Source organism: Microcebus murinus, chromosome 4 (assembly GCF_040939455.1).
Source record: "Microcebus murinus isolate Inina chromosome 4, M.murinus_Inina_mat1.0, whole genome shotgun sequence".
In the NCBI taxonomy this organism is placed as follows: Eukaryota; Metazoa; Chordata; class Mammalia; order Primates; family Cheirogaleidae; genus Microcebus; species Microcebus murinus.
In genome coordinates, this window is record NC_134107.1 from 36,041,767 (window position 1) to 36,066,491 (window position 24,725).

General features: G+C 33.4%; 1 non-coding gene across 1 annotated transcript; it reads left to right on the forward strand.

Annotated features, from left to right (window-relative positions):
- Positions 1-11,414: 11,414 nt before the first annotated feature.
- Positions 11,415-11,609, forward strand: LOC142870682 (U2 spliceosomal RNA). Its single transcript, XR_012919043.1, has one exon. It is a non-coding gene; the product is annotated as a U2 spliceosomal RNA (small nuclear RNA).
- The last annotated feature ends 13,116 nt before the right edge of the window (positions 11,610-24,725 follow it).

The window sequence follows — 24,725 nt, forward strand, 5'->3', positions numbered from 1 at the left end:
AACTTCAGCCACCAGTCTTTCCTGTTTTCTTTTATTAATTTATATAAATATTATCACACAGTATGTTTTCTTTTGTGTCTGGAGTCTTTACAAAAGTAATATATTTGCTAAATTTATCCTGTTGGCTTTGTGTAGCAGTAGTTCATTAATTTTACTTGTTGTTTGATATTCTATTGTATAAATATACCATAATTTATTTATCCAATTTACGGTTGATTGATATTGGACTGTTTCCAGACCTTAGTAATTAAGAATAATGCTTCTATAAACACTCTCGTGCATGGCTCTTAGTGCACATATGTACAGGTTTCTGTTAGGTTTATACATAGGAGTGGAATTACTGAGTCATAGGGTATGCGTTTGTTTAACAGTATTATCAAACACTTTTACAAAGTGCTTATACAAATCAGACTCCTACCAGCAGTGTGTGAGAATTCCAATGGCTGTAGAATTCCAATGCATGTAGAACAGTATTTGGTATTTCAGGCAAATTTATTTTAGCCATTCTTATGGGTATAAAGTAAAATTTCACTACTGTGTAACTTCGTATTTTCCTGGTAGTGAAAAGAGTCAAAATAATTCATATGTATATTGGCAATTTGGATAGCCTATTTTGTGAAGCTATTGAAGTCTTTTGCACATTTAAAATTTTTAAAATCAATCTGTCCCCTTTTTTCAGCTATATGCAAGATAATTTCTCCTACTCGGTGGCCTACCTTTTCACTTTCTTATTGGTGATTTTCTTTTTAATGTAGTCTAGTTTATTTAATGTTCCTTTATAGTTATTGAAGTGCTTATAATCTACTTAATATCTTTCTACTTCCAGACCTTATCTTCTGGTGGCCCTTTGTTTACCTTTTATATTTAGATTACAACACCCCTGAATTGATGTTCATGTATTCTGTGAGGTGAAGTCATGATTCATTTTCTGCTGAATATGAATCTCCATATAGCATTGTTTCTTAATAGTACAATATGTGGCATCTTAGATTGAATGAAATATGATGATATTCTAAGTTAACCATGTTATTTGCAATGACAGAATACAGCCCAGCATACTAAAATAAAAAGTTTGTGATAGAGATCATAGAAGCTGATATCTTTTAAAAAGCAAAAATGATTTAACTTTTAAAACAGAAGAGAAGAAATGACTTCAAAGAATTAGAATAATAATATATTAACATAAATTTATGAGTTTCAATAAATGTTACTAGCTCTATGATCTAATCTAATATACACCCCCAGAACACAAAATGTTGGTCCCTAACACTATTGTTCACTATTAGTGGAGTCCATGTTTTGGATAGGGAAAATCAAGTTGCACCTGGAATATCCTGATAGATGTCAAACCTGCTTTTAAAGATATCTAATAATGCTAAATAGAACTATGGTCCCAAGTAAAAGTATAAAAATAAAAATAATAATTAGAGTTTATTGGAGAGAGTTGAGCCTTTTAACTGCCATGGGCCCATATTACTCAAAAGACAAATTATATAAATTATGCTAATGAGTCATAATAGTTGCAAATATTTTAATGTCCTAAATTGATAAAACCAAGTTATTTGAATACTATCTGGAAGTTTTTATAGGTGCCTAAGTTGACTATCACAAACGTTTATATTATACATATACATATTATATATTATATAACATAAATGTTAACATATTCAGAATTATCCCAAATATGCTTATACTTTTGTCAATGGTGGGCAAAATGTTCTTAAAATAAATTTGTTGTCCAGCAATTTAAAAGACTAGAAAGAAAAAAAAGATAAGAAAAAATCTTTTTGAACATTAAATAAAGCAAATTTTCAAAAATGTAGTCCCCCAACTAGAAGCATCAGCATCACCTAAGAATTTGTTTAAAATGCAAATTCTCAGCCCTTTCCTAGACCTACTGAAGCAGCACCTTTGGAGGTGACATTCAGCAATCTGTATTTTTTCAAACTCTCCCAGTGATTCCAATGTATATTATTATTTGAGAACCACTGATCTCATGGAACTATTTAAATTACTGTATCTGTCTGAGCTTTAAAGCTAAATTTTGTTGGACATTTAACACTGACTCCTATTATCTATCAGAGGAACTTGACTGATTATATAGATCAAATAAAGAATCTATATTTTCTCTGTACTACTAAGTTAGAGTTAGTCATTCTGAGACCCCACTAGATGCCAAAGTGCTAAAGCATGAATTTGAATCTAGATATGTCTAAATGTAAGACTGAACTCCATACTACACCATTCTTTTTCTTTCCTAAAAGTTATAACTTTTTCTACAAAGAAAATATTAAAAAAAGTAATATCTATGGTATCTCTAATCTTCACATATATATGGAGATGGGATATAAAGAAGCTGGGATGCACCAAGGTTAAATATATTGTCCAAAGCCACAGGGCAAGCAAGGGCAGAAGCAGGATTCAACTGTAATTCTTCCTGGATTCACAGCCTATTTTCTTTCCACTGGTACACTAGTTCCTCAAATATCATATACTTCTAATATGTATACCACATGTGTTCAACAAAAGTTTATTAGGTGAATGGTGAGTGAAAGAATGACCTGAATTTCCTTGTCACTGCATATTCAGTGGTTGCTACTAAGAACAAGCACGCTCTCAGAGGACAATTTCCAGATAGCTTCCAGAAACTCAGACAAACATGATGGTCCACTTAACAGGGAAGGCGAGTAAAATGTTGCTGTCATTGACAAGAATGGTGTTGTTAAAATGTTGGAATCCTTACAAGAGAAACATTTCAGTCACTCTACAATCTCAAGCTATGTGTTTCTTCAGTGCTCCTCGAAAACACTTAAAATACAGAAGATGTTGTAATAAAAGAATGTTTATAACTTTTCCAATGAAAAATCTGAATTTTAACACCTTACAAAGTATATTATACTACTGTGAAGTGTTCATGGTGCATTTCATTTAACTTACCTTCCAGATAACTCAATTTAATTTTAAAATCACTTTAAAATTACATGAAATGACATAAGGAGATGAATGCAATAGTTGCTAATGCTTCTTGGAAGAGTCATGGGGCAAGGGAGAGAAAGAAACAGATTAAAACACTGCAGACATTTGTTATTTGAATAGCAGCAGGAATGGAAAACACATAGGGGTAACATTTTAAAGCTGTGTGTGGGAGGCACTTGCACAAAATATTTTGTCAACAGGATTTCTGCGTACACCTCTCACACACTGCTTAGGAAATTCAGAATAGAGATTCTCAACTTTTTTTTTTTTTTTTTTTTTTTTACTTTGCAAGCTGTCTAGCCTGTGTAATTAACGCCCGCCAGCAAAATAGTATTCAGGTGCTGACAAAATTGATAGGTCCCCAGCCTTTGCCATAGAGGGACAGAGCTAGGCATTTTCATTTCACTCAACTGCAATTGTGAAAAATCATCCCTCTCATCTGCATCCTAGAGCAATCTCCACCAATAGTCTCTTACTAGGTTTCCCTGGCAGCTTGAAATGATATTTCCCCTCTATTTTGCTAGACGATATTCACTCTCTTCAAGTATACTTATTAATATTTGATCAAATGCATGCTAACATCTTGAAACTTTATTCATGGTAATAATATAAAAATATGTTAAAATTCTCTTTAAAAAGCATATTGTGAGGTTGAACCTGTTGTGAGATGCTAAGAGTCACTGATTTTCTATTTATTTATGTTACCTGAATGTCCCAAGTAATTATTGTGTGTACTTTTCAGATTCTGCTAACATTTGGACCCAAATTTGCAGATTGATTAACTCAAATCTGATTATATAAGATTCAAAGCTTCTGAGCCACACACACCCAAACCCTCCCGGCAAAGTCTGTTTCAATTATTTCAGGGCATATGCAGAAAATCTCACCTATCCTCCAGAAAAAATATACGTGTGATGCCCTACCACTGGATATGATCACTACACTCGAGGGGGCACTTTGGCTTTTAAACTGCTGATGGTGCCTCCATAAAATTACAGAATGCTGCCTGGGGTGTCTCCTCTTGATACAGGGAAAGGTACAAAATCCTTGTTCAGCATTATTCTTTCCTTCCATCTTTCCTAAAACTTGCAGGTAACCCAATCCTTCACCAAAATGGGGATACTACTACTTTCCAATCTCTATGTCATAGACTATCTCTGAGAGTCCAAATCAGCACCGCTTCCCCCCCCCCAAATCTCACAACAAACCTTTGCATATAGCTCCTTCCATCTTCTATATCCACCTTATATTTTTCTCATCATTCAAATTTAGGATCTTGAGTCAATATGGGAGGAAAATGACTTCCATTATTCCAGGCCCTCATTAACAAAATATTTTTCTTCAAAATGCATTCCCATTGCACACAAAACTAGACTTGAGATATGGTTTATCAAATTATTTAACATCCAAACTAAGACATTTTTAAGTGAAAAAGATAATTATATTGGGACCATTGGCATAAACCAGAATTAATCCGGGCAGACCAGAATAGATGGTCACCCTACCTCTGCATTGCTGACTCTGTTTCTAATCTCAGCTTTACCTAGACAGAGATAATGACATCCTGCTACAAATATATTAATTTGTTAGGGCAATGGCATTTGTTGACTGTGTATACTATCATAACTTCTAGGTTAGAAGATAAAGAAATGAGCAATTTATTACTTCTATTTTGATAGAATATATAATCTGGTAGAGGAATACAGAATTTTTTAAAAAATCAGTAAAAGCAATAATAGCTACTTATAATAAATGGGTAATAATTAATGGTTATATAGTACAAATGCTATGGGAACACAGACAAGGAGAAGTTAACTTATTGGCCAATTTTCATAAATTTTATGTGTGTACTTGTGTGGAGGGAAGGAGTACTAATGTGCACTTTCTTAGGGTAGGAGCTGGTGCTTGGCTGATTGCTGAAAAGTAAGAAGGATCTGAGGTTAGAGGCTTTAAGAAAAAAATAGAAATCTTTACAATTTGGACATGGCTGGAGGAAAGAGTAAATACAGAAGAATAGCAAATGACAGCAGGGTCCTAATAATGAAGTTTTTTGTAAGTTAAGTGTCCTGAGGACCATGGGGAACCATTACAGTTTTAAAAGTTTGATCAGTATTGAGCCATGACAAAACATGGTAGTGAAAGATTGAGTGATGAAGACTCAAACTAAAGTTCTAACTCTCTCTCCTGAAATCACACACACCTACATGCACACATATACAAAGAAACACACATATGAATGTGGTTGGCTTATGTTAGAGCAGGAATGGGCAAAGCTTCTCTTTCAAGGGCCAGATAGTAAAAAGTTAAGGTATTGTGAGCCATATGATCTCTGTTACTACTTAAATCTTCTGTTGTATCATACCTAAACAAATCGACATGCCTGTGTTCTAACACAATTGTACAAAAATAGGCTGGGCAATAGAATTGGCCTACATGTTGTAGTTTCCCCACCCCTGTCTTAGCCTATGCCTGACTGAGTTAGCCCTACTCTCTACCATAGGTATAACAAGGGAGAAAATCTCTGCTGTTACATCCAACATGCATTTAGAAATGCATTATTTTTCACAGGCATAGTCTTTTTCACTTGATCCTAGAAAATGGGGTTCCCATTTCTTTAGAATATCTTGGATGCTCAATAGTAAAATGAGTCCACAGTTGATACATGATAAGATCCTATAATCTTCAGTGGCTCCTGAACAGTTGGATCTGACACATAAATACTCCATGGTCTCCTGACCATAAACAGGCATGAAAGTTGAACTTCTAAACCACAGTCATTACTATTTGGCCAGCTTTAGAAATGTTACAATCTATAATACTTTTAAAATTTTTACCTGTATAAACAGATAGGCAATTGTTAGAAATATAGTATTCTTACTTATAAAATATTTTTATTAGGAACCACTCAAGAAAAATATCCTGAGTAACAAATATCATCAAGGTAGTACATTACATTCTCAAGTTTATCATCATTCCTTATCCATTCAATAAATATTTAATAAAAAATAGCATCAGGTGCTTGATAAGATGCTGGGATACATTTATAAATAAAACATGGTCTGCATCCTAAAGGTAACTACAGCCTGGCATCGTTATTGGATTCTTCATGTAGATTATTTAATTGTTATGTGAGCATTTAATTGTTATGTGTTTGTATCTCACTGGTTTGATTGCAAAAGTAAATTTTATAACCAAATAAAAATAACTTCAGGAACAACTCGCTTTAATAACAGGGATTTTAGCATTTTCCAGGATCTCCCTGCCCCCAAATTCTCAGTGACGTTTAAATGTGTCCATGAATTAGTCACTATTACTGCTTATCTTCAATTGCTTGACAAGAACAGATTCTAAAGCCTTACTCTGAAAGCCAGAATTTTTAAATGCAGATCTTTGAATAACTATTTGTCTTCCTTGAATGTCATTAGTGCTACTGAGAGAAGTACTTGGTGTCCACAGCTGATAATGGTTGCGCCAAAATCTTTAAGACACTCTACAATGAATTCACTCTGACTGAACTTATTGTCCCTGTTATTCACAGAGCCTTGCTTCATGGTCCCCATATTCCTCTTGGTTCTTTTTAGACCTCTGCCAATTAATCCAAGTCATGTCTTTATGGTAAGAACATATGCTTTCTCCTCTTCAACTAAAACTCAAGTATGCCAAACAGGGAAAACTGCTTGGATCTTCAGGGCTGTAACTCTTTGGTGGTTCATTTCCTTATAGACACAGCAATGTTTCTCCAAGTACACCAAGTTGCCAAGATTGTGGTGGTGAATACGGATTTTCACACTGCATACCTAAAATCCCCCCCAGATGCCTTTCTCCATTACTTCAATAATTGGCATTTCTGTAATAAATTTAGCTACTCATCCAGAAATCACCCTCTCTTAAGGAGCCTCTATCAGACATGCATTTATATTTTTGAATCTCAATTTAGGACTCTCCCATACATAAGCATATTACATATGCAAATAGATATGTCAGGCTTTGTCAGGCTTTGTTTCCATCCAATCTTAAAAACTCCATATAATATTTTGGGGAAAAGTGAGTCTTAACTTCACTGGCTACACAAGTGTCTTAGGTCCAAGTTCTTGTTCACATAGAGACAATTTACAATTTATTTATTTGATATTTAGCATGTACTAATTACAATTAAATCACTGTAGCAGAAGCTTCTGCTTAGGTTACTAAAAGCTCCAAAGAACAATATTCACATCTTAACAATGAGAAAAAGCTGAATGAACTACAAAAATCATAGCTTTTCATGAGGATGTCAGAGAGATGAAGTGGCAAAGCAACCAAGTAACCTAAATTCCAAGAGGAATAAGCCCTTCAAAGATGAATGAAATGAAATAAGGGTTGCACTTTTGGCAGAACATAGACAGAGGTGGCCACCACACAGGCAGGTAAGAAAGAACCAACTTACAATGTGATATGTTATAAAAACCAGTGTGCTAACATGTTAGTTTTAGAATAGGCTGAGACAATAAACATAAGACAAGTCTGTATTTGCTTGCAAGATATTCTACATAAGTCCTTTATTGGTTCTCAGAGGAAAGACTGAGGACTGAACCAAAGACTAGAAGAAGAATGTGGAAGTTTATTGGCAGCTATTTGCAGACAGACATGAAACTCTACCCACTCCACAAACTCTATTTTTCTACAAAACAAATGTTTAAAACCACTTGGGAAAGGACAGTAAAATTGTCACTCCCAGGACACAGACAAAAATCCATTATTATGACTAAAGAAACAGCAGCAGAAGAAAAATCCTATACCCCTTGGGAAAGACCAGTAAATTATCTTGGTCTGAGAATCCTACACTGATACCAAGGCAAAAGCCTGAAGCTATTGGAAGAAGAACAGAAATCTCCTACCCAAAACTAAGTGCAGATGCAAGTAAGAGTCTGTCAAGGTAAGGAGGAACAGGAAAATTGAAAAAGACTCACCCCTGAGGCATATGTATACACAGGCTCCTCAGACTGAGACTAGACCACAATGACAGCATAGTCCAGCCCCTACAACAAGCCTCACACTGTATCTGTGAAGCTACAATAGCCAAGATCGTGTAGTATCAAAAAGATAAACATATGGGTGATAAAAATATAAGTGAAAAACCAAAGACATATGTGGCCAGTTGAATTTGAAGAAGATGCTAAAATAATTCAATGGAGAGATGATTACCTTTTCAACAAATTATGCTTAAGTGATTAGGTATTCTATATAAAAGTGACTCAATCTATTTAGTTTTTCTAAAACTAAATCATAGATCTAAATATAAAATCCAAATCCATAAAAGTTCTAGAAAAAAATTCATTGTGACACTGCCCAAAGCAAAGATTTCTTACATATGATAGAAAAAAACTCTAAAAAATATTAAGTGGCACTTCAGCACATTTAATACTCTCATTCTTTGAAAGACATAGTCAAAATAAAAAGATAAACTACAGACTGTAACAAAAAAAATTTCAAAATTCATATATAATAAAAATTTTTTATCAGGTATATGTAAAGAATTCCTACACCTCAACTGGGATGAAAGTAATTAAGAAATGGGCAAAAGATTTGGACAAATGTATCACATAAAGTATATACATGGCAAACAAGCACAAGAGGCTAAATGTCATTAGTCATTAAAGAAATGAAAATTAAATCCACAGTGTGATACTGCTATCTAATTAAATGGTTAGAGTAGAACCAGAGAAGACCCCGTATGGCAAAAGCAATTCTAGGCAATAAAACAAAATGGAAGGTATCAATTTACCAGACTTCAAACTATATTACAAGGTTATAGTAATTAAAAGAGCTTGGTATAGGCACAAGAACAGGGACATTGACCAGAACCCAGATATAAAACCATCCTATAGATATCTATATAGTTAGATATCTATAGATATCTAAAAGTTATCTATAAGATAACTTTATAGATACATAAAGTTATAACTCTTATAGATAAAAAACAAAATTCTGTATAATGTCACAAAGAAAGGTCTCTTGAAAATTAACTCTCTAACATCATAGTCCAGAGCAGTTTCACTGATAATCTGGACAGCTCCCCTAGAATATAGTCATCAAATTTGTTAAATGAAAACAAGCATGGATGATTGAATACTTTTCAATATTATTTTATCAAATTAGAGAAAAAATGGTGCTATCAATAATACATATTTCATACTATAGAAATTAAGATTTGAGGGAGATAGAAATCAAATCTAGATCTAGAAGATAGATTTAATTTTCATTAATCATTGTAATAGAAATTATTTGCTTTATTTACCAGCATGACCCTTGAATTTTTGGCTAAGACCCATAGTAGATAGACACTTGGAGGTTGTGAATCACCTTTCCTTTGTACAGAGAGAAGTGTCTTGTGGCTTATATCCATACTGACCTGCGTTGTGAGGCTAACTTTGTGCTAGGTGGAGTGCTACCTTAGTGCTAACTTCTTGATCCTAGATGCTTCCATGTTCACTTAAAACTAGTGTTTGAGTCTTTCTCTTGAGAGGCTTCCTGGAACATCTTTGTTTTCCTTTTTGAGTTTGCTGTTTTATATTTCCAATAAAGTAAATTTATCTATCTTATAGATATCTTATAGATAACTATCTTATAGATAACTATAGATATCTTACAGATAACTTTTATCTATGAGTTTATCTATAAGAGCATCTCTCTGAAGAAATGCCTGTGTTATGACAACATTAAGATTTTTTTTTTTACAAGAAAGGTATAATCTCTCATGGAGTCAACCATTGTTAGAGCAGCATCCATACAGATACCAACTTAGTTACTACAAGTTTAAATTGTTATTTTCCCTACATGAAGACAACACATTACATTTATGCTAACAGTGCTTGTTGTGACCAACTCTTTACAGCAGAAAAAGCTTTTTATTAAATTTCACTATCACTTAGAAATCTTACATCATGACATTTATTGGTAAAATCCATTGACTCATCAATCTGGAGAGAAACTGTTGTTTTTCATGTATTACAAAAAAACCTCTTTAGCATGATGTGACATGTCATCAATACATCAACCTACTGTACTGAGAGTAGAATCTCAATTCTCATACTACATCTTGTCCAAACATTTTGCTCACTATCATTTTACATGCTGACATTATTATAACAGTTTTTCAACAGCTGGGTAGCTTTTTCTTTTCTGGCCACTAAATAACTTGATTCCTGAGGCTTTTGACTGACATGACTTTTAAAAATAAAACTTTGTTGTGTTTTGAGAATACAGCAGCCATTTAAAGTATCCACTAGCTTTCCCTGTCAAATGGTTGTGAGTTATATATTAGTGTCCTAAAAAATTTTTTGTTGGAGTCTTTGCTGCATTTGTCAGCTGTAATTCTTCATAATTATTCTATCAGAATTGCAATAAGCCAAAAATCTTTTCCTTCCCTGTCTTAAACAATTTCCAAACATCATTGTGCTGAATAGCCAGATGTGATTTAAATACACAAAGGCTAATACAAAATAAAAGGGCATAATAAATAGATAAAATTATTTTTTTAAAAAAAATACAATTCAATTCTAATTCACACAATTCTTATCTGGCCAAGTTCATAAGAGCAGAATAACAGAGGTGTCACTAAGTCACATTGTGTAAAAAATTTTTTGAATTCAAAATTTCCCTTCAATTTTTGGTTACTCTGGAGGAGCTTGCTCAGCAGCACATAAGGGAAGGTGATAGAAAGTAATTTTTAGGGGGAAACTGACATTATCACACTGCCCTACTCTCTTCCCAATAGGCTCATCGATATGGGCCTCCACTATCTTTTCTCAGACACTGAGAATGAATTCAACCAAATGAGATGACCCATTATCTGTGTGCTGCCTTGAAAGGCTGAAAGACCTATAATAGAAATTCTGATGGTGAACGCTCAGTCTATATTCACTCCTGGCAGCGTTAGCTTTGAAAAGCACTCAAAACTTAAGTAATAATTAGTTTTCTAACCATGATTTCTGACAGATCCTTTAAAAACCTTTTGTAAAACTTCACTTGAGACACGGTTACAAAACCATTGAAATAAAATCAATATACTACTGCTTTGGTATTAAACAAAATTTTTGAAATAAATTATAAAATTTAGATGTCTACACACATAGGATATTAATATATGCTAAATATGAAGTGTAATTCAGTGAATCACATATAGACTATTTAGTAAAAGGTTCTGGCAAAACTGGCTAACAATTTGAAAGGGAAGAATAACCTCTAATTTCCCAAATAAGATTTTAAAATAAATTTCATATCAATGAAATGTTTAACAACAAGGAAAACCAAAAGATTTGCAAGAAACTCTACAAACTATACTGTCTAGGAATCAGAGAGGCTTTCCTATTTCAAACCTATGTAGAGGGTTTGATAAAGAATAAATAAATAAATTAAAACTTTTGTATAGAAAAAGATATCATTAAAAAAAGAAAAGGATTGCTTCTCAGCCTTTTGGCCAAGATCAAATGTAGTAATTGTTCTTATCAGTGTAACATCTGATACGTCCTCTATCCAAGGACAATATCTTAAATGGATTTTTGGAGCAGGGAGATGGAGTAAGAGCATGCGTGCTCCATGTACTTCATGCATCAACCTGATATTGTAGTACCTCCAGCAACAGTGCAACTCCTCAGGGAACTTCAAAAAAAAAAAAAAAAAAAAAAGCTTAAAGAAAAGTAATTATTCTAATATATATAAATCCAATGATAAAGAATGGGTTAATTTGTATAATGTACAATTAACTCTTACAAGGTAAATACAGTATTCCTTGGTAACCATGGTTGTCACGACCCCCTTGGATGTCAAAATTCAAGGATGCTCATATCCTCCTATATACTTTTAATCATCTCTCAATTACTTATAATACCTAATAAATGTAAATAGTTGTTTTTTTATTTGTATTGTTTTTATTTGTATTATTTTTAATAATTTTTTGTATTATTTTTATTGTTGTATTTTTTTATTTGTATTATTTTTATTGTTGTTATTTTATTTTTTCCCTACATTTTTGATCCATGGTTGATTGAATCTATAGATGTGAAAGCTCCCCACATGGAGCACTGACTGTACTATAGAATAAAACAAAGTAACGAAAAAAAATGTGCAAATTATAGGAATAGATAATTCACAAAAGAGCAAATCTCAATGAACACGTAGAAATGTGTTCAATACCACTAATAGTCAGCGGAATGCAGATTTAAGTGACAATCATATGGTATCTAAATTCTAAATTCTAGTGTCTAGAGCTCTTTCTGATGGGAAAGAATTTCAGGTACTGTTATCAGAACTGTGTGAAGTGCTATATTGTTTTTGGAAGACAATTTGGTAATATCTATCTAAAAATAACTCTCATGGTAATCTACCCCATGGAAAGAAAAGTACTCATAGACAGTAAGAGCATATGGCTAAGGATGTTTATTCAGACTTGTTTATAGTGCCCAAGAACTGAAAAACAAAGAGGCTGCCCATCCTAAGAGGAATCACTAGCTTGACTGTTGTGTCCCACATCATGCCATATTACACAGCTATTAAAAAGAATAATTTTAAACTATGGCAGATGACAGTTAGGGATTTCCAAAATGTTCTGAAGGCTGAGAAAAGAAATATACAGAAAAGTAACTGATAACATGGCTTTGCTTCTGTAAATCTATTATGTAAATGATTATCATTTAACATTAATCAAAAGAAAAAATTGTATCGGTATTTATGTGTGTGTATCACAATAGAAAAAATAAAGACATGTATACATTATTAAAATTACATATCTTAAAGGGTGAGATTAAGCATGCTGATAATATGATCACAAAGGAGAATAGAAAATGTGTCAAAGATAAAAAGAACATGTAGATAAATGAATAAATATTATATTAGTAATATAACATAAAATAAAGTACCTTTAAAGAGCATAAAGAAAGAATAAGATCCCACATTGTCTAGTGGTTAGGAAAAAATAAAAAAAAATTTAAAAAAAATAAAGAATAAGAAAATGGAAAGAAAAGTAATGGAAAAATAATTATAAAAATGTTAATTTTCCCTAAAATAATTTTCAAGTTTTTGCTTATAATTCTAATCAAATAGTAGAGTTAACATTGGAAATAGATAATGTTAAAGCTTATATACACAAAGAAATAAATTTCCATAAAGAATCAAGAAATTCTGAAGAGTGATCAGAGAACACTTGCTTCACTAAAAATTAAAACATGGCATGAAGACAGTCATAAAAATGTTTGTAATTAGCATACGAACAAAGGTAGATACATAGGATAAGTGAATGTCCAGAAATAGACCCAAATACCCATAGGAATACAGTAGATATGGTAAATGTAGCATTTCACATCTATGAGTCAAATGAACATTTTTAAAAAACTAGTGTTGAAACAATTGTGCAGCCATCTGGAAAAAATAAACTTGGATTCTTATGTTGCCTCTGCTTCCCAAATAATGTCCAGATGTCTCCAATATTTAAATATATAAAATGAAATCATAAAGGATAAAGAAAATATATGGGAATATTTAAATTATAACCTCATAGTAAGAAATGCTTTAAAACATAACACATAGAAAGTATTAAAATGACTGATAAATTTGACTTATGAAAATTAAAAGCTTCTACAAAGAACATAATAAACTCAATCAAAACAAATTACAAAGTGAAATAAAATATTTACCACACTAGAATGAAGAGAAAATTTTTATGATATATCGAGAACATTTGCAAATCAAGAGAAAAGGGGGGTAAAGGATACGAATATGAAACTCACAGAAAACAAAAGAAATACAAATTTAAGCATATCTGTAAGGGAAATCTTCCACACTCCCTAATAATAGCACAACTGCAAAGCTTATACAGCAAAATGATATGGTTAAGCAACTATGGAATTAATAACATTTGATCAAACTGCAATCTTATTCAAGCTAGACAATCTCAAACTTTGTAATCTCAACTTTATGCAAGCCTTGCAACTATCTTTTACAAGCCTCATAACCATTCTTTTGCTTCTGTAACCATCAGCTTCCTTCTCACAAGCATATATAAACCAACATAATTTTAACTCCAATTGCTCAAAATTTGGTGGTGAGTTTCCTCTGAGCCTGCTGGCATAATAAAAGCCTGTTTTGCAACACTTTCGTGTGGCTCTAGGTTTGTTTCCCGGTCCTGTTTGCTGTAACATATCAACCACTGCTCAGAGTAAGTCATTTAAGAAATGCAATTAAAATAATTTGAGGTAAAATTTTTTACCTATTCAAAGTTTTGGTTAGCTGTATCAATGAAGTCAACTCTATGGCAATATAAAAGAATATCAATATTCTTATGAAGTAAACACCAAAGTATTAGAAATAAAGGACTATGATTTATGTAACTTACCCTTAAAATTATGTGTGTATACACATACTTAAAATTGTGTACTCACATATAAATATGTGTGTGTATAAATACAGATACACACATGCAGAAAGAGAGAATGATAAACAAAATAAGAAAATTTAGGTAACTCGTTAATAATAAGTATATCTGGGGAAGAGTATATAAATATCTTTGTATCATTTTTACATTTGCAACTTATCTATAAGTTTAAAATTATTTTTAAACAAAAAAGTAAAGTTTTGGTTAGAGTGAGAAGAAAGCACTCATAATTTGTTGGAGTATAAAATTTGGCAATAACTATCTCATATTAAAATGTACATATCTTTTTATCCAGTGATTTCTGAAAATTTTTCCTACGAATGTACTCCTATATATGCAAAAACAAGCATGTGAAAAAATATTTATTCCAGCATTGCTAAGGGCATAAAAAGAGTGGAAACAATGCCTATCAATGGAAGATGGGTTAAATGAATTACTGCATACACCTACAAGGGAATGCAGGGAAGATATTAAAGTATGAGTTAAATGTAGACATATATGAGATATAGATATATAAATATGGACTAATATTCATCATATATCGTTGGTGAAAAAATAAACTTCCACATACCTATATAGACTCACTTATTCATAGAATATCTTTAAATAAATACATATAAACTGGCCACCCTGTTTTGCCTCTAGTGAGGAGAATTGGATAAATGACCACCAAATGTAGGAAGAGACTTACCTTCCATAGCACACAATTTTGTACTTTTGGAATGTATGATTTATAATAAACAATACAAAAAATAGAATAACATTTTTAAAGAGTACTTAGATAATGTATTTAAACTACAGGGGATACGGTTTGAAAACAATGAAGGTGATAATGTTCCTCCTCTAGAAAACATTTTTAAAGTAGTCAAATTTGTACTTCTTTATCAGTTATCTTACCACCAATAGTATATGTTTGGACGCTGACTAGAAGGATGCTTCTAAATGTTTGGGCAAAATTTTCTTCATCCCTCAGGAAAGGCAGCAAAATGCAAGGCAGTGACGGCAGGATTGGCAGTACTCACTTTTCCAATGCCCCTGTGAGGCTGGAGCCCTTCTCAATGTCCCTACCTGTTGGTAGTCTTGGCATACTTCATGCAATTAGAATGGATTTCAAAATTTGAGTTTAGTTTGACTCTAGATGTACAAGTTAGAAGCTGCATGATATTGAGTAATTAAGCTTCCTCTGTTACTTCTTGTGGAGATTAAAAAACACACTGAAAAATAAAGGATTATAGCATCTTCGACATATAGTCAATTAATAATACATATTATAATGATTATTGATATCTTTGCTATTGTTACTGTTATTGACAGATTAAGTCTGGTCTAAAACTAAGACTTTAGTGCACAATTCCAATGTTAACTACCTTTTACAGCAGTCTTAATGCAGTGATGTGTGAGAACACTGGTAAGTAAGAATTTAATATCCTGACCAGAAATACTAACAGGAGTTGAGTGCAAAGAAACTAAACTATTCGGGAAATAGGAGAGAATTCATTTAATAAAAATTGACAGGTTAGTTTTCCTGTCTTTGTATTATTTTTAATCAAATTTGAAAATTCAATTGCTAATTAGTTTTGTGAATGTCTTCAGAGTTGGGGGAATTGATGATTAACAATGTTCTGCATCATACCAATAATCTTATAGGCAAATTAGCCTATCAAAAAATCATCACCATGTTGGCTAAATATCTCAGTTTATTTTAACCACTGAAAAGATTTACCATCACACCCTCAAAGTATTTTGAAATTAAGTTCCTTGAAGATAAGTACAATATGCTGCTTTACAATGTTAGATCTCTTGATATCTAGCAAAAGCAAGCATTTAATAAATATTGGTGAAATAAATGAATGAATCAGGTAGCAAACCTATAGAATTTCCCTTGATTCTCTGAAGGACAGAAGACAGAAAAATAAGCCTAAAGTAGATCAAATATGAGATTCAGTCCTCATGTGTCACAGACTGACTCAGCTATACATGTTCCTGCCTTTAAATTAGGGGTCAAATTAAAAATTATCCACTGTATGGTGAGATGAAACATAAGCTGGTTTAAGAGTCCATATTGCAGATCTCATCATTTTGTATTGCTTTGATTTGCTGGGAATCCCAAAGAATAAAGTGCTATATTAAATCATGTAGAAAGGTGTCAGTGGATTATACATGCCTGTAGTATACCTTCCCTACAAAAATAATCTCTGAGGAGTGAGTGGAGGAAAGGGGGAGGATCTCACAAAGCACTGGAATCATCCAGATCTCTGAGGATGTTCCTCTGCTTTGGTTCACATGAAGAATTGAAAGCTGCTCTCATTTTCTTGTTTTGTGTTTTCACAATAACATATTACTTGAAACATTTTTCAGGCTTGCAATTCAGCATTCATTTGTTTAATTAATTGATTATTTACTTCCCTCACTAGAATCCCAAATCCATGAAGGCAGGGAGGGACTTATTAGACAAAAATATGATTTCATTATGACATCCTCAGTATCCAGCAAAATGTCTGGCAAAGAACAGATATCAATAGATATTTTAATGTATAAATGAATGAAAGTACATTTTTTGCTATATTTGTGTATGATAACAGTTGGACTGAACATGTATTTTATATCTGTGAGGATATGATATATATCATGCATATTATATATTCACAATTATATATTATATATTCACAATACTCTGATTAAGGTTAACAATATGGGTATGTGATTATAAGCAGAGTGTGCTCTCTGAGAAGCTATGAAACACAGACTGAGGAACAGATAGAATGTGGCCTCATTAGCTTCTGCTTTTCCATTCTTTGAACTGATCCAACTGACAATACATGTGGGAAGAAGATTTTGAGACTTCACACCATAGGGTTTCTCCAGTTGCCCAGTAGATATTCTTTATAGTTTCTGTATTAAATAACTTTTGCATTTGGTGTCCCTGCCTCAAAGTAGACCACCATTGCTACCTAGTCTTTTCTTTTAGTCTCATAGATTGAAATCCTTTGACTCACTCAAATCTCACTTTAAAAGCTGAGTGATCTTTACTGGGGGCTTTTCTCTGATCTCTTTTCTTGCATTCAATATACTGCATACTAATAACCTAGTTCTATCAATCTATATACAAGGAATTAAATATACTAGTTAAATGAAATTTAAAATTAAAAGGAAATGATGGTAAGAGGACTTAAAAGTGATCTAATTCCACTCTCATTGTTAAAGAGGAGGAAAAAGAGGTCAAGACAGTGACTTGACTGATGTTACACAGAGTCAGTTTGCTACAGAGGTTGTCAAAAAAACCAAATTTCCTGATACCCAGGGCAGAACCACTCCACCACAATGAATGGCTTCTTATTCTCTTCATTTCTAGTGCTAAATTACCTTAAAGTCCAATTTAAAGCAAATATTTGTCATCAACTTAGGTTTTTCTCATTAATGTTCCAGAAATGCGGCTATTTGCCTAAGAAATTCTGAACTGAGAAACTGCTGGTTTGGGGAAATTATTTCACATCTCAATGTCCAAGATGTTGACTGAGTTCTAAAGTGAGTAAACTCCTGGAGCTCTTTTTATTTTCCACATAGTGTAAAATTTACCTGGCAACAGCCATTTTATTTGTTTACCTATGATTGCTACAGTTCAACCAAAAAAATGCATAAAATGTCCAAATATTTTAAAGTTAATCTTTTGCTTTCAATAGGAAGATTTGAATGCACAACATATCCTACGCAAATTAATCAACAAAAACCTTTCTCTCTGTGCTCACTTTTGCCATGAAGTCACATTGGCAGAAGAGTGGACAGATGGCAATACAAGAAGATATTGTTTCACTGATTAATTGCCTGGCCTTGAAAAAGCTCTCTCCCCCTTTTAGTGTGGGAGTATCCATAAAGCAGTCATTGCTTTATAAACTTTATTCAGTAGTACACTTGGGGTTTAAAAAGATTCATCAGTTTTTGAAATAATCTAAATGCCACAAAATAAGAGGAAAGTTAACTTATAATACATTCACATGATGCAAGGTTTTCATAAAATTCTTACTTACAAATATAATAGTAAAAATGAACATAGTAAGCAAAACAAATGGAGTCCACACTATATACTAGTCAATATGGCAAACACTAAATGAGAATTTTAACAGCCCTGTGAGAAAACCCATTTGATCATCACCAAAAGAAAAAATAATACCCTTCCTTAAAAAGAAATGTGCCAAAATACAAACAATAGTTTTATGGATAAGTGATTATTTTTTTACTGTGTGATATCATTCTGTAAATGTTCCATACTACAATTTTATTCACCTTTAATTATCTAAAGCAGTTCTCAAAATTGAATGAGTTAAATGAGATATATCAATTTCCATAACATTTTGAGTATATGGGAGAAGTCCATAATAACCAACATTATAATAGTTGGTACCATTGTGTTTAATTTCTCACTTCTTTTGCATATTAATATCTGCATCGACAGTTACCTGTGACTGCTCAGAATAAAATACATATGATTTCAAGAGCATCAAGAAGAACCTCTTATACCCAACCCTACACCTAAAATTACCTTCCATTTTGTCTGTGGAAATGCCTAAATTTTACACTATTATGAAATCAGTTATTTGATAATTCCCCTGGGGGGAAAACAAAAAACTTTGCTATTCCTAAGAAGCTAAGATTTTCCAAGAAGGTAGTTCAGTAGTTCTCAAGCTGGATGATTTTTCCCCCCAGGAGACATGTGGCAATGTCTAGAGGCTTTGTTATTATCATGACTGAGGGGGGCACCACCAGCATCAGGTGGGTAGAAGGTAGGGATGCTGCTAAACATCCTACAAAACACAGGACAACACCCCTCTCCCTGAACCCAACAGAATTATCCAGCCCAAGATGTCAAAAATGCAGACATTAAGAAACTCTGAGTTAGCTTAATTTCTAGCTATAGGAAATAGTCTTCCTTAGGATACAGACCAGGTTTCTAAGCTGGTGAAAGAGACTAAAATGCAGAGTAGAGAGGGAAAACAAGATTCAGAAAGTCAAACCTTAGTAAAATAGAAAACAAAAAAAAACTAGTTCTCCTCCACAAACAGAAAATATGACTTTATATGAGTATCCTAAGCCTCAGTTCCACACCTGGTAAGTGGGAATGATTATACTTTTTCTCATAATGAGGCTATGATAAAAACAAACAGCTGTGAAGATTCTGGCATGACTGCAACTTCAGTTAGTGAGCCTGAGTAGTGATAATGGTGATAGTGATGACAATGACAATGATGGTAGTGCTGGTGATGGTGAGTGTTATAGACTGAATGTGTCCTCCCCTACACTCATATGTTGAAGCCCTAATCCCCAGTGTGATGGTATTAGGAGGTGGCCTTTGGGAGGTAATTAGGTTTAGAAGTCATGAGAGAGAAGCCATATGATGGGATTAGTGTCCTTATGACAAGAGAAAGATTCCAGAGCCTCTTCTCTCTTTACCATATGAAGACACAGCAAGAAGGCAGTCATCTGCATGTCAGGAACTGAGCCCTCACCAGACACCAAATATGCCAGCACCTTCATCTCAAACTTCTCATCCTCCAAAACTGTAAGAACTCAATGTCTGTTTTTTAAGCCATTTACTCTATAGTATTTTGTTATAGCAGCCTGAGCGAACCTAGACAGTGATAGTGATGACAATGCTATCCATGGTGTCATGATGATAATGGTCATAGTGACAGCATTGATTATTTTTATCATGCCTTAAAATGCTTGACCCTTTACTGAAATAGACTAAAGACCATCTGAAATAGAGATGACAAGCCTGCTTAGTTTTTAATTTCTCAAAAATTGAATTTATTTCATTGGTTAACATTTTGGCTGTAGGAATCTAAAGAAATTAACTCATTACTCAAGAGAATGATGACCGGAGACCAACCAGAAAAAAAAATCTATGGACAGAGAAAAGAGCAGGAATACATCAGAAAGTAGATGCAACCCGAGCCTAACACTCAGATCTGATACTTCCACCGGGAAATCATTCTACCAGAGAACACTGCTTAGGTAACTACAGCTGTGGTGAATGTCTTTCTAAAATAGGAACTAAGTGGAGATAGAAAACAGAGCTTCAGTGGAGTCCTAAAGACAAACAGAATTAAAATTAAAAATGAAAATCAACTATCCACTCAACTTCTCAGGACATAAAACAGTCACTGGACTAATAAACTGGCTTCATAACTTTGCACAACCATTCCAAAACCTTAAGTATGTTAAGGTGCACTGCCATTTTCATTATCAGATGTCTTTGGCCTCTTCCAATACACTTTTTGATATGAATTCATTTTTGTTAATCCTGTGAATTCTCATGTGAAATTCAATGAGCTTGTCACTTAATGATGCCCTTTCAAAGGATTTCAAGAAAAGTAATAGATTTGAGCCAACACTACCTGTCAATCCTCTATTTTTTCATTCACTATCTCCCTGCTCAATTCCACTTCCAACTTGAAGGCTTTAGGGAGGCTTTTCTCAACAATTCTGTCTGTCCAGGTTGCTGTTTCAGTGTCTAGACATACAAATGGCACAGTTCTGTTATGAAACTGTTTATGTTGCAAACCTATTATTTGATTATGTTAGTCCACTGCTCATCTTGATATTTTCTGTTTATCTATTTTTTTCTCCTGCTTTAAAGGGCTAGCACAAGTCCTGCCTCTAGTCCTCACTTAAATTACTGTTACATATATTGACTGCTCCATCTTTTTGAAGTTACACACAATACACCTTACATTATTACATATCTGTGTTGTAGAGGTTATATGTCTTCATGGTTAGCACACAGTATTTTAAACCATACTTCCCAGGTTCAAATTCCAGCTTTGGGATTTTTAAGGATACTGATTAGTTGCATGAATCTGGGAAAATTACTCAAATTTTCTTTGCCTTCGTTTCCTCATCTGTAAATAGGATAGTGATAGGATTTATCTTAGTGTATGTAAAACATTTTTTTCAAATGACTGTCACATAGAAAGAACTCAATTGTTAGCTATGATGCCACTGAATTTATTATCCAACCAAATGTTTGCTAGTTTGTTTTTCTCCCCAATTGGGTTGTAAGGCTTTAGAAGCAAGGACAGCAGCAGCTGCAGTGTGATGTATCTAGACCCTAAAACCACTACTTGCTAGAATCTCAGTTTCCTCTCTATTCTTATCATTTCAACTTTATTGAGAAAACAAAGGAAATTAACAATTACTCATATGACATATTTAGCATATTATCCAGGTCACAGTAGGAGCTCAATAATACATTTACTTATAAAAACTTTTTAAGCTACCATTTATTGAGTGCTGCTTGATGTGAAATATGTGTTCACATGCATTACACCATTAACTTTTAAGGCTTATATTCAGACAGTGGAACAGGTACCATTTTTACTCCCATTTTGCAGAAAAGGGAACCAAGGCTCAGGGACATTTAGGTTTGAAGATCACACATCTCTTGTGGCAAAGCTCAAAGTTAAATCCAGAAATATCAAAGTTCAAAGACTTGGTCTCCTAACTCTTTGGAATTTTCTTCCCTTCCTTTTCTTTATATCCCGGCATTAAAGTAGATTAGGTGTAGAATAAGTGCTTATTGAAAATTATTAGGAAAACCATGTTTATTTATTGTAATATTGAGCAACCAAGAACAAATATATACTACTTTGGTAATTTTTTAATATCTGAAGATTCATTAGAAACAGATTCCTACTCAGATATAATAGAGATTTCCTCAAATATGGAATGTTTTCCAACATAAATATTCTTAGACAGTATTTATGGATCAAAACCACTTATTTAAAGTGAACATTTGAGCAAACCTCAGTCTTACTGGAATGAACCTTTTGAAAAAACATAATGTAGCAAGAACCATAAGGAAAGTGCTAAAAGCAATGGTTGTTTTGCTTAATGGAGCAAGTAGAAAGGGATGCTGCTCTTAATAGTAGTCAGTAAAACAGTTTCCAGTAAAACTTAAGTGAGGAAATTAATCCTATAGTAACAGCATGCATGCAGATCCAGCTCAAATAATAGCAGTGTGATAGCATGGAAGAAAGAGTCTTTAATTTGGTTTTTAAAATGTATTGGATAGGTGAACTGCATACTCATAAAGTAAGTTATATCTTAATGAATTTTAGTCCATAAGAATTTTGAAAATACATTAGGTAAATCCTCTGTAACCTAAAAATATCAAATAATAGTTTTCAATCTAGATGCTACTATAATTAATCATTCAATAAATGTTTTTTAGGCACCCATTACTTTATACTGGGTACTTTGCTGCTAGGCTCAGATGATGTAGTATAAATTGAAATATATATATGTTATATATATATATTTCAATATATATATAGTATATATATATATATATATATACACACACACACAAATATAATTGACTATAAATTATAGTCCTCACTTTCAAAGAGTTCACAGAACAGTGGGAGAGATCATCAAATAAATAGGATTTTAATAATAATATCACGTAAAAAGTTCTATGCAACATGGACTGCTGTGTGTGCACAAATGCCTATTTCATTTTCCTTCTGGGAAACTAACTAGAGTACATTTCCCAACCTCCCTTGCATTTAAATTTGGTTGTGGTCAGGTAACTGAGTTCTTGCCAGAGAAATATGGAAAGAAATGATGTTTAACACTTCAAGACTAGACCGTAGAAACCATCCACAGGTGATATTTCCTCTCATTTCCTCACCTGCCTGAGAAATGAAGATGACTCTAAAAACTTCAAGAATGGCAGAACCACAAGATTGTGAAACCCAGAAACTCTGCTCACCAAGCTGTCTGCCTAATACCCATGCTAAATGCTTACCTGAGTAAGAAGTATCTATTATCTAAAACTGTTGATATTTGAGTGTTGTTTGTACAGCAGTTAGCCAACTTTAACTAATACATACTCTCTACAGAGAGGATGCACAGGAGTACCAAAGACACAGAAGAGGAAAAAAGTATTTCTACCTTGGTCACACTCTAAAGGTGATAAAATTCAAACTGGATCTTTAGAAATACTTTCCCTTTATAGCAGACAAGTTAAAAGTACTCAGAAATATCCTTCTCCATCCTTTGTGAATTTGTACTTAAAAATTGGCCAGTCGAGGCATGATCTACCGAGCTGCTAACATTAATATGAAAGTTAATGAAGTCATGGCTTGCAGGACAGCAGACCCCTTCCAGCAACAGCTTATTGAGATGGTTAGAGTAGGTCACCGATTATATGCTCTGATATTTGGTATGTAAGAAGGGAGACCCTTCATACTCACATAGATGAATGTCTACATCTATATAAACATGATTGTACTATTCTCTGGTCTTTGTCACTATAATTTACTATTCTAGGAAACTCTTGCCCAGGAAGGTAATAATTGCAAATAACTCTATTGTTCATTCTAGGTACTTCCTGAATGACCTATCAACTCTTCATTAGAAAACCCAAATGACAGTTCATACTCCAAGATTCTTTGACCCCTTGCTTCAACTTTCTCACCTTGCTGTTGACCAATCCTAAATGATTATATCATGATCCTTACCCAGTGCTAATGGAGACCACCCACTGAAAGGCCCACCTTCAAAATGGCAACAAACATCCTGAGGACATTCTCCTGCCCTCTCAAAGATGATACTAAAACTCCCTCTGTAGACATAGGAGACAGTATTCTTCCTTACTGCAGTGTGCCATAAATTCAACTTCATCTTATCAACAGGTTTTGTGGATGATCTATTAGTTTCCTAGGGCTGATGTAACAAATTACTACAAACTATGTGCTTAAAGGAACAGAAATTTGTTTTCTCACACTTCTGGAGGCCAGAAGTCTGAAATTAAGGTGTTGGCAGGGCCGTGTTCTCTCTACAGACTCTAGGAGAAGAGCCTTCCTTGCCTTTTCCTAGCTTTCAGTTATTGCCAGCAATTCTTGGCATTCCTTGGCTTTTAGCCACAACTCTAATCTCTGCCTCTGTCTTAACGGGGCATCTTTCTTCTCTGTTTTTCTGTGTCCAATTACCTTCTTCTTATAAGGACACCCATCACTGGATTAGAGTCCACCCTAATCCAGTATGATCTCATCTTGATTATATCTACAAAGATCCTACTTCCAAATAAGTACACTCACAGGTTCTAGTAGACAAGAATTTGGAGAGTGATATTTGGGAATTATTTGGGAATAATATTCAACCCAGTAAAGATGATATTTTGGAGATCCAGAATTTGAATTCCTTCTACCTACCCTACATTAGAGTGACTAACACATCTTTTACTATGGTCAGAACGTCTTGTTTTTAAACTAGATTTAAAATTCAGAAACCACTTGAGAGAAATACTAGTGCTTAAATTAACATTAAGCTATAAACGACT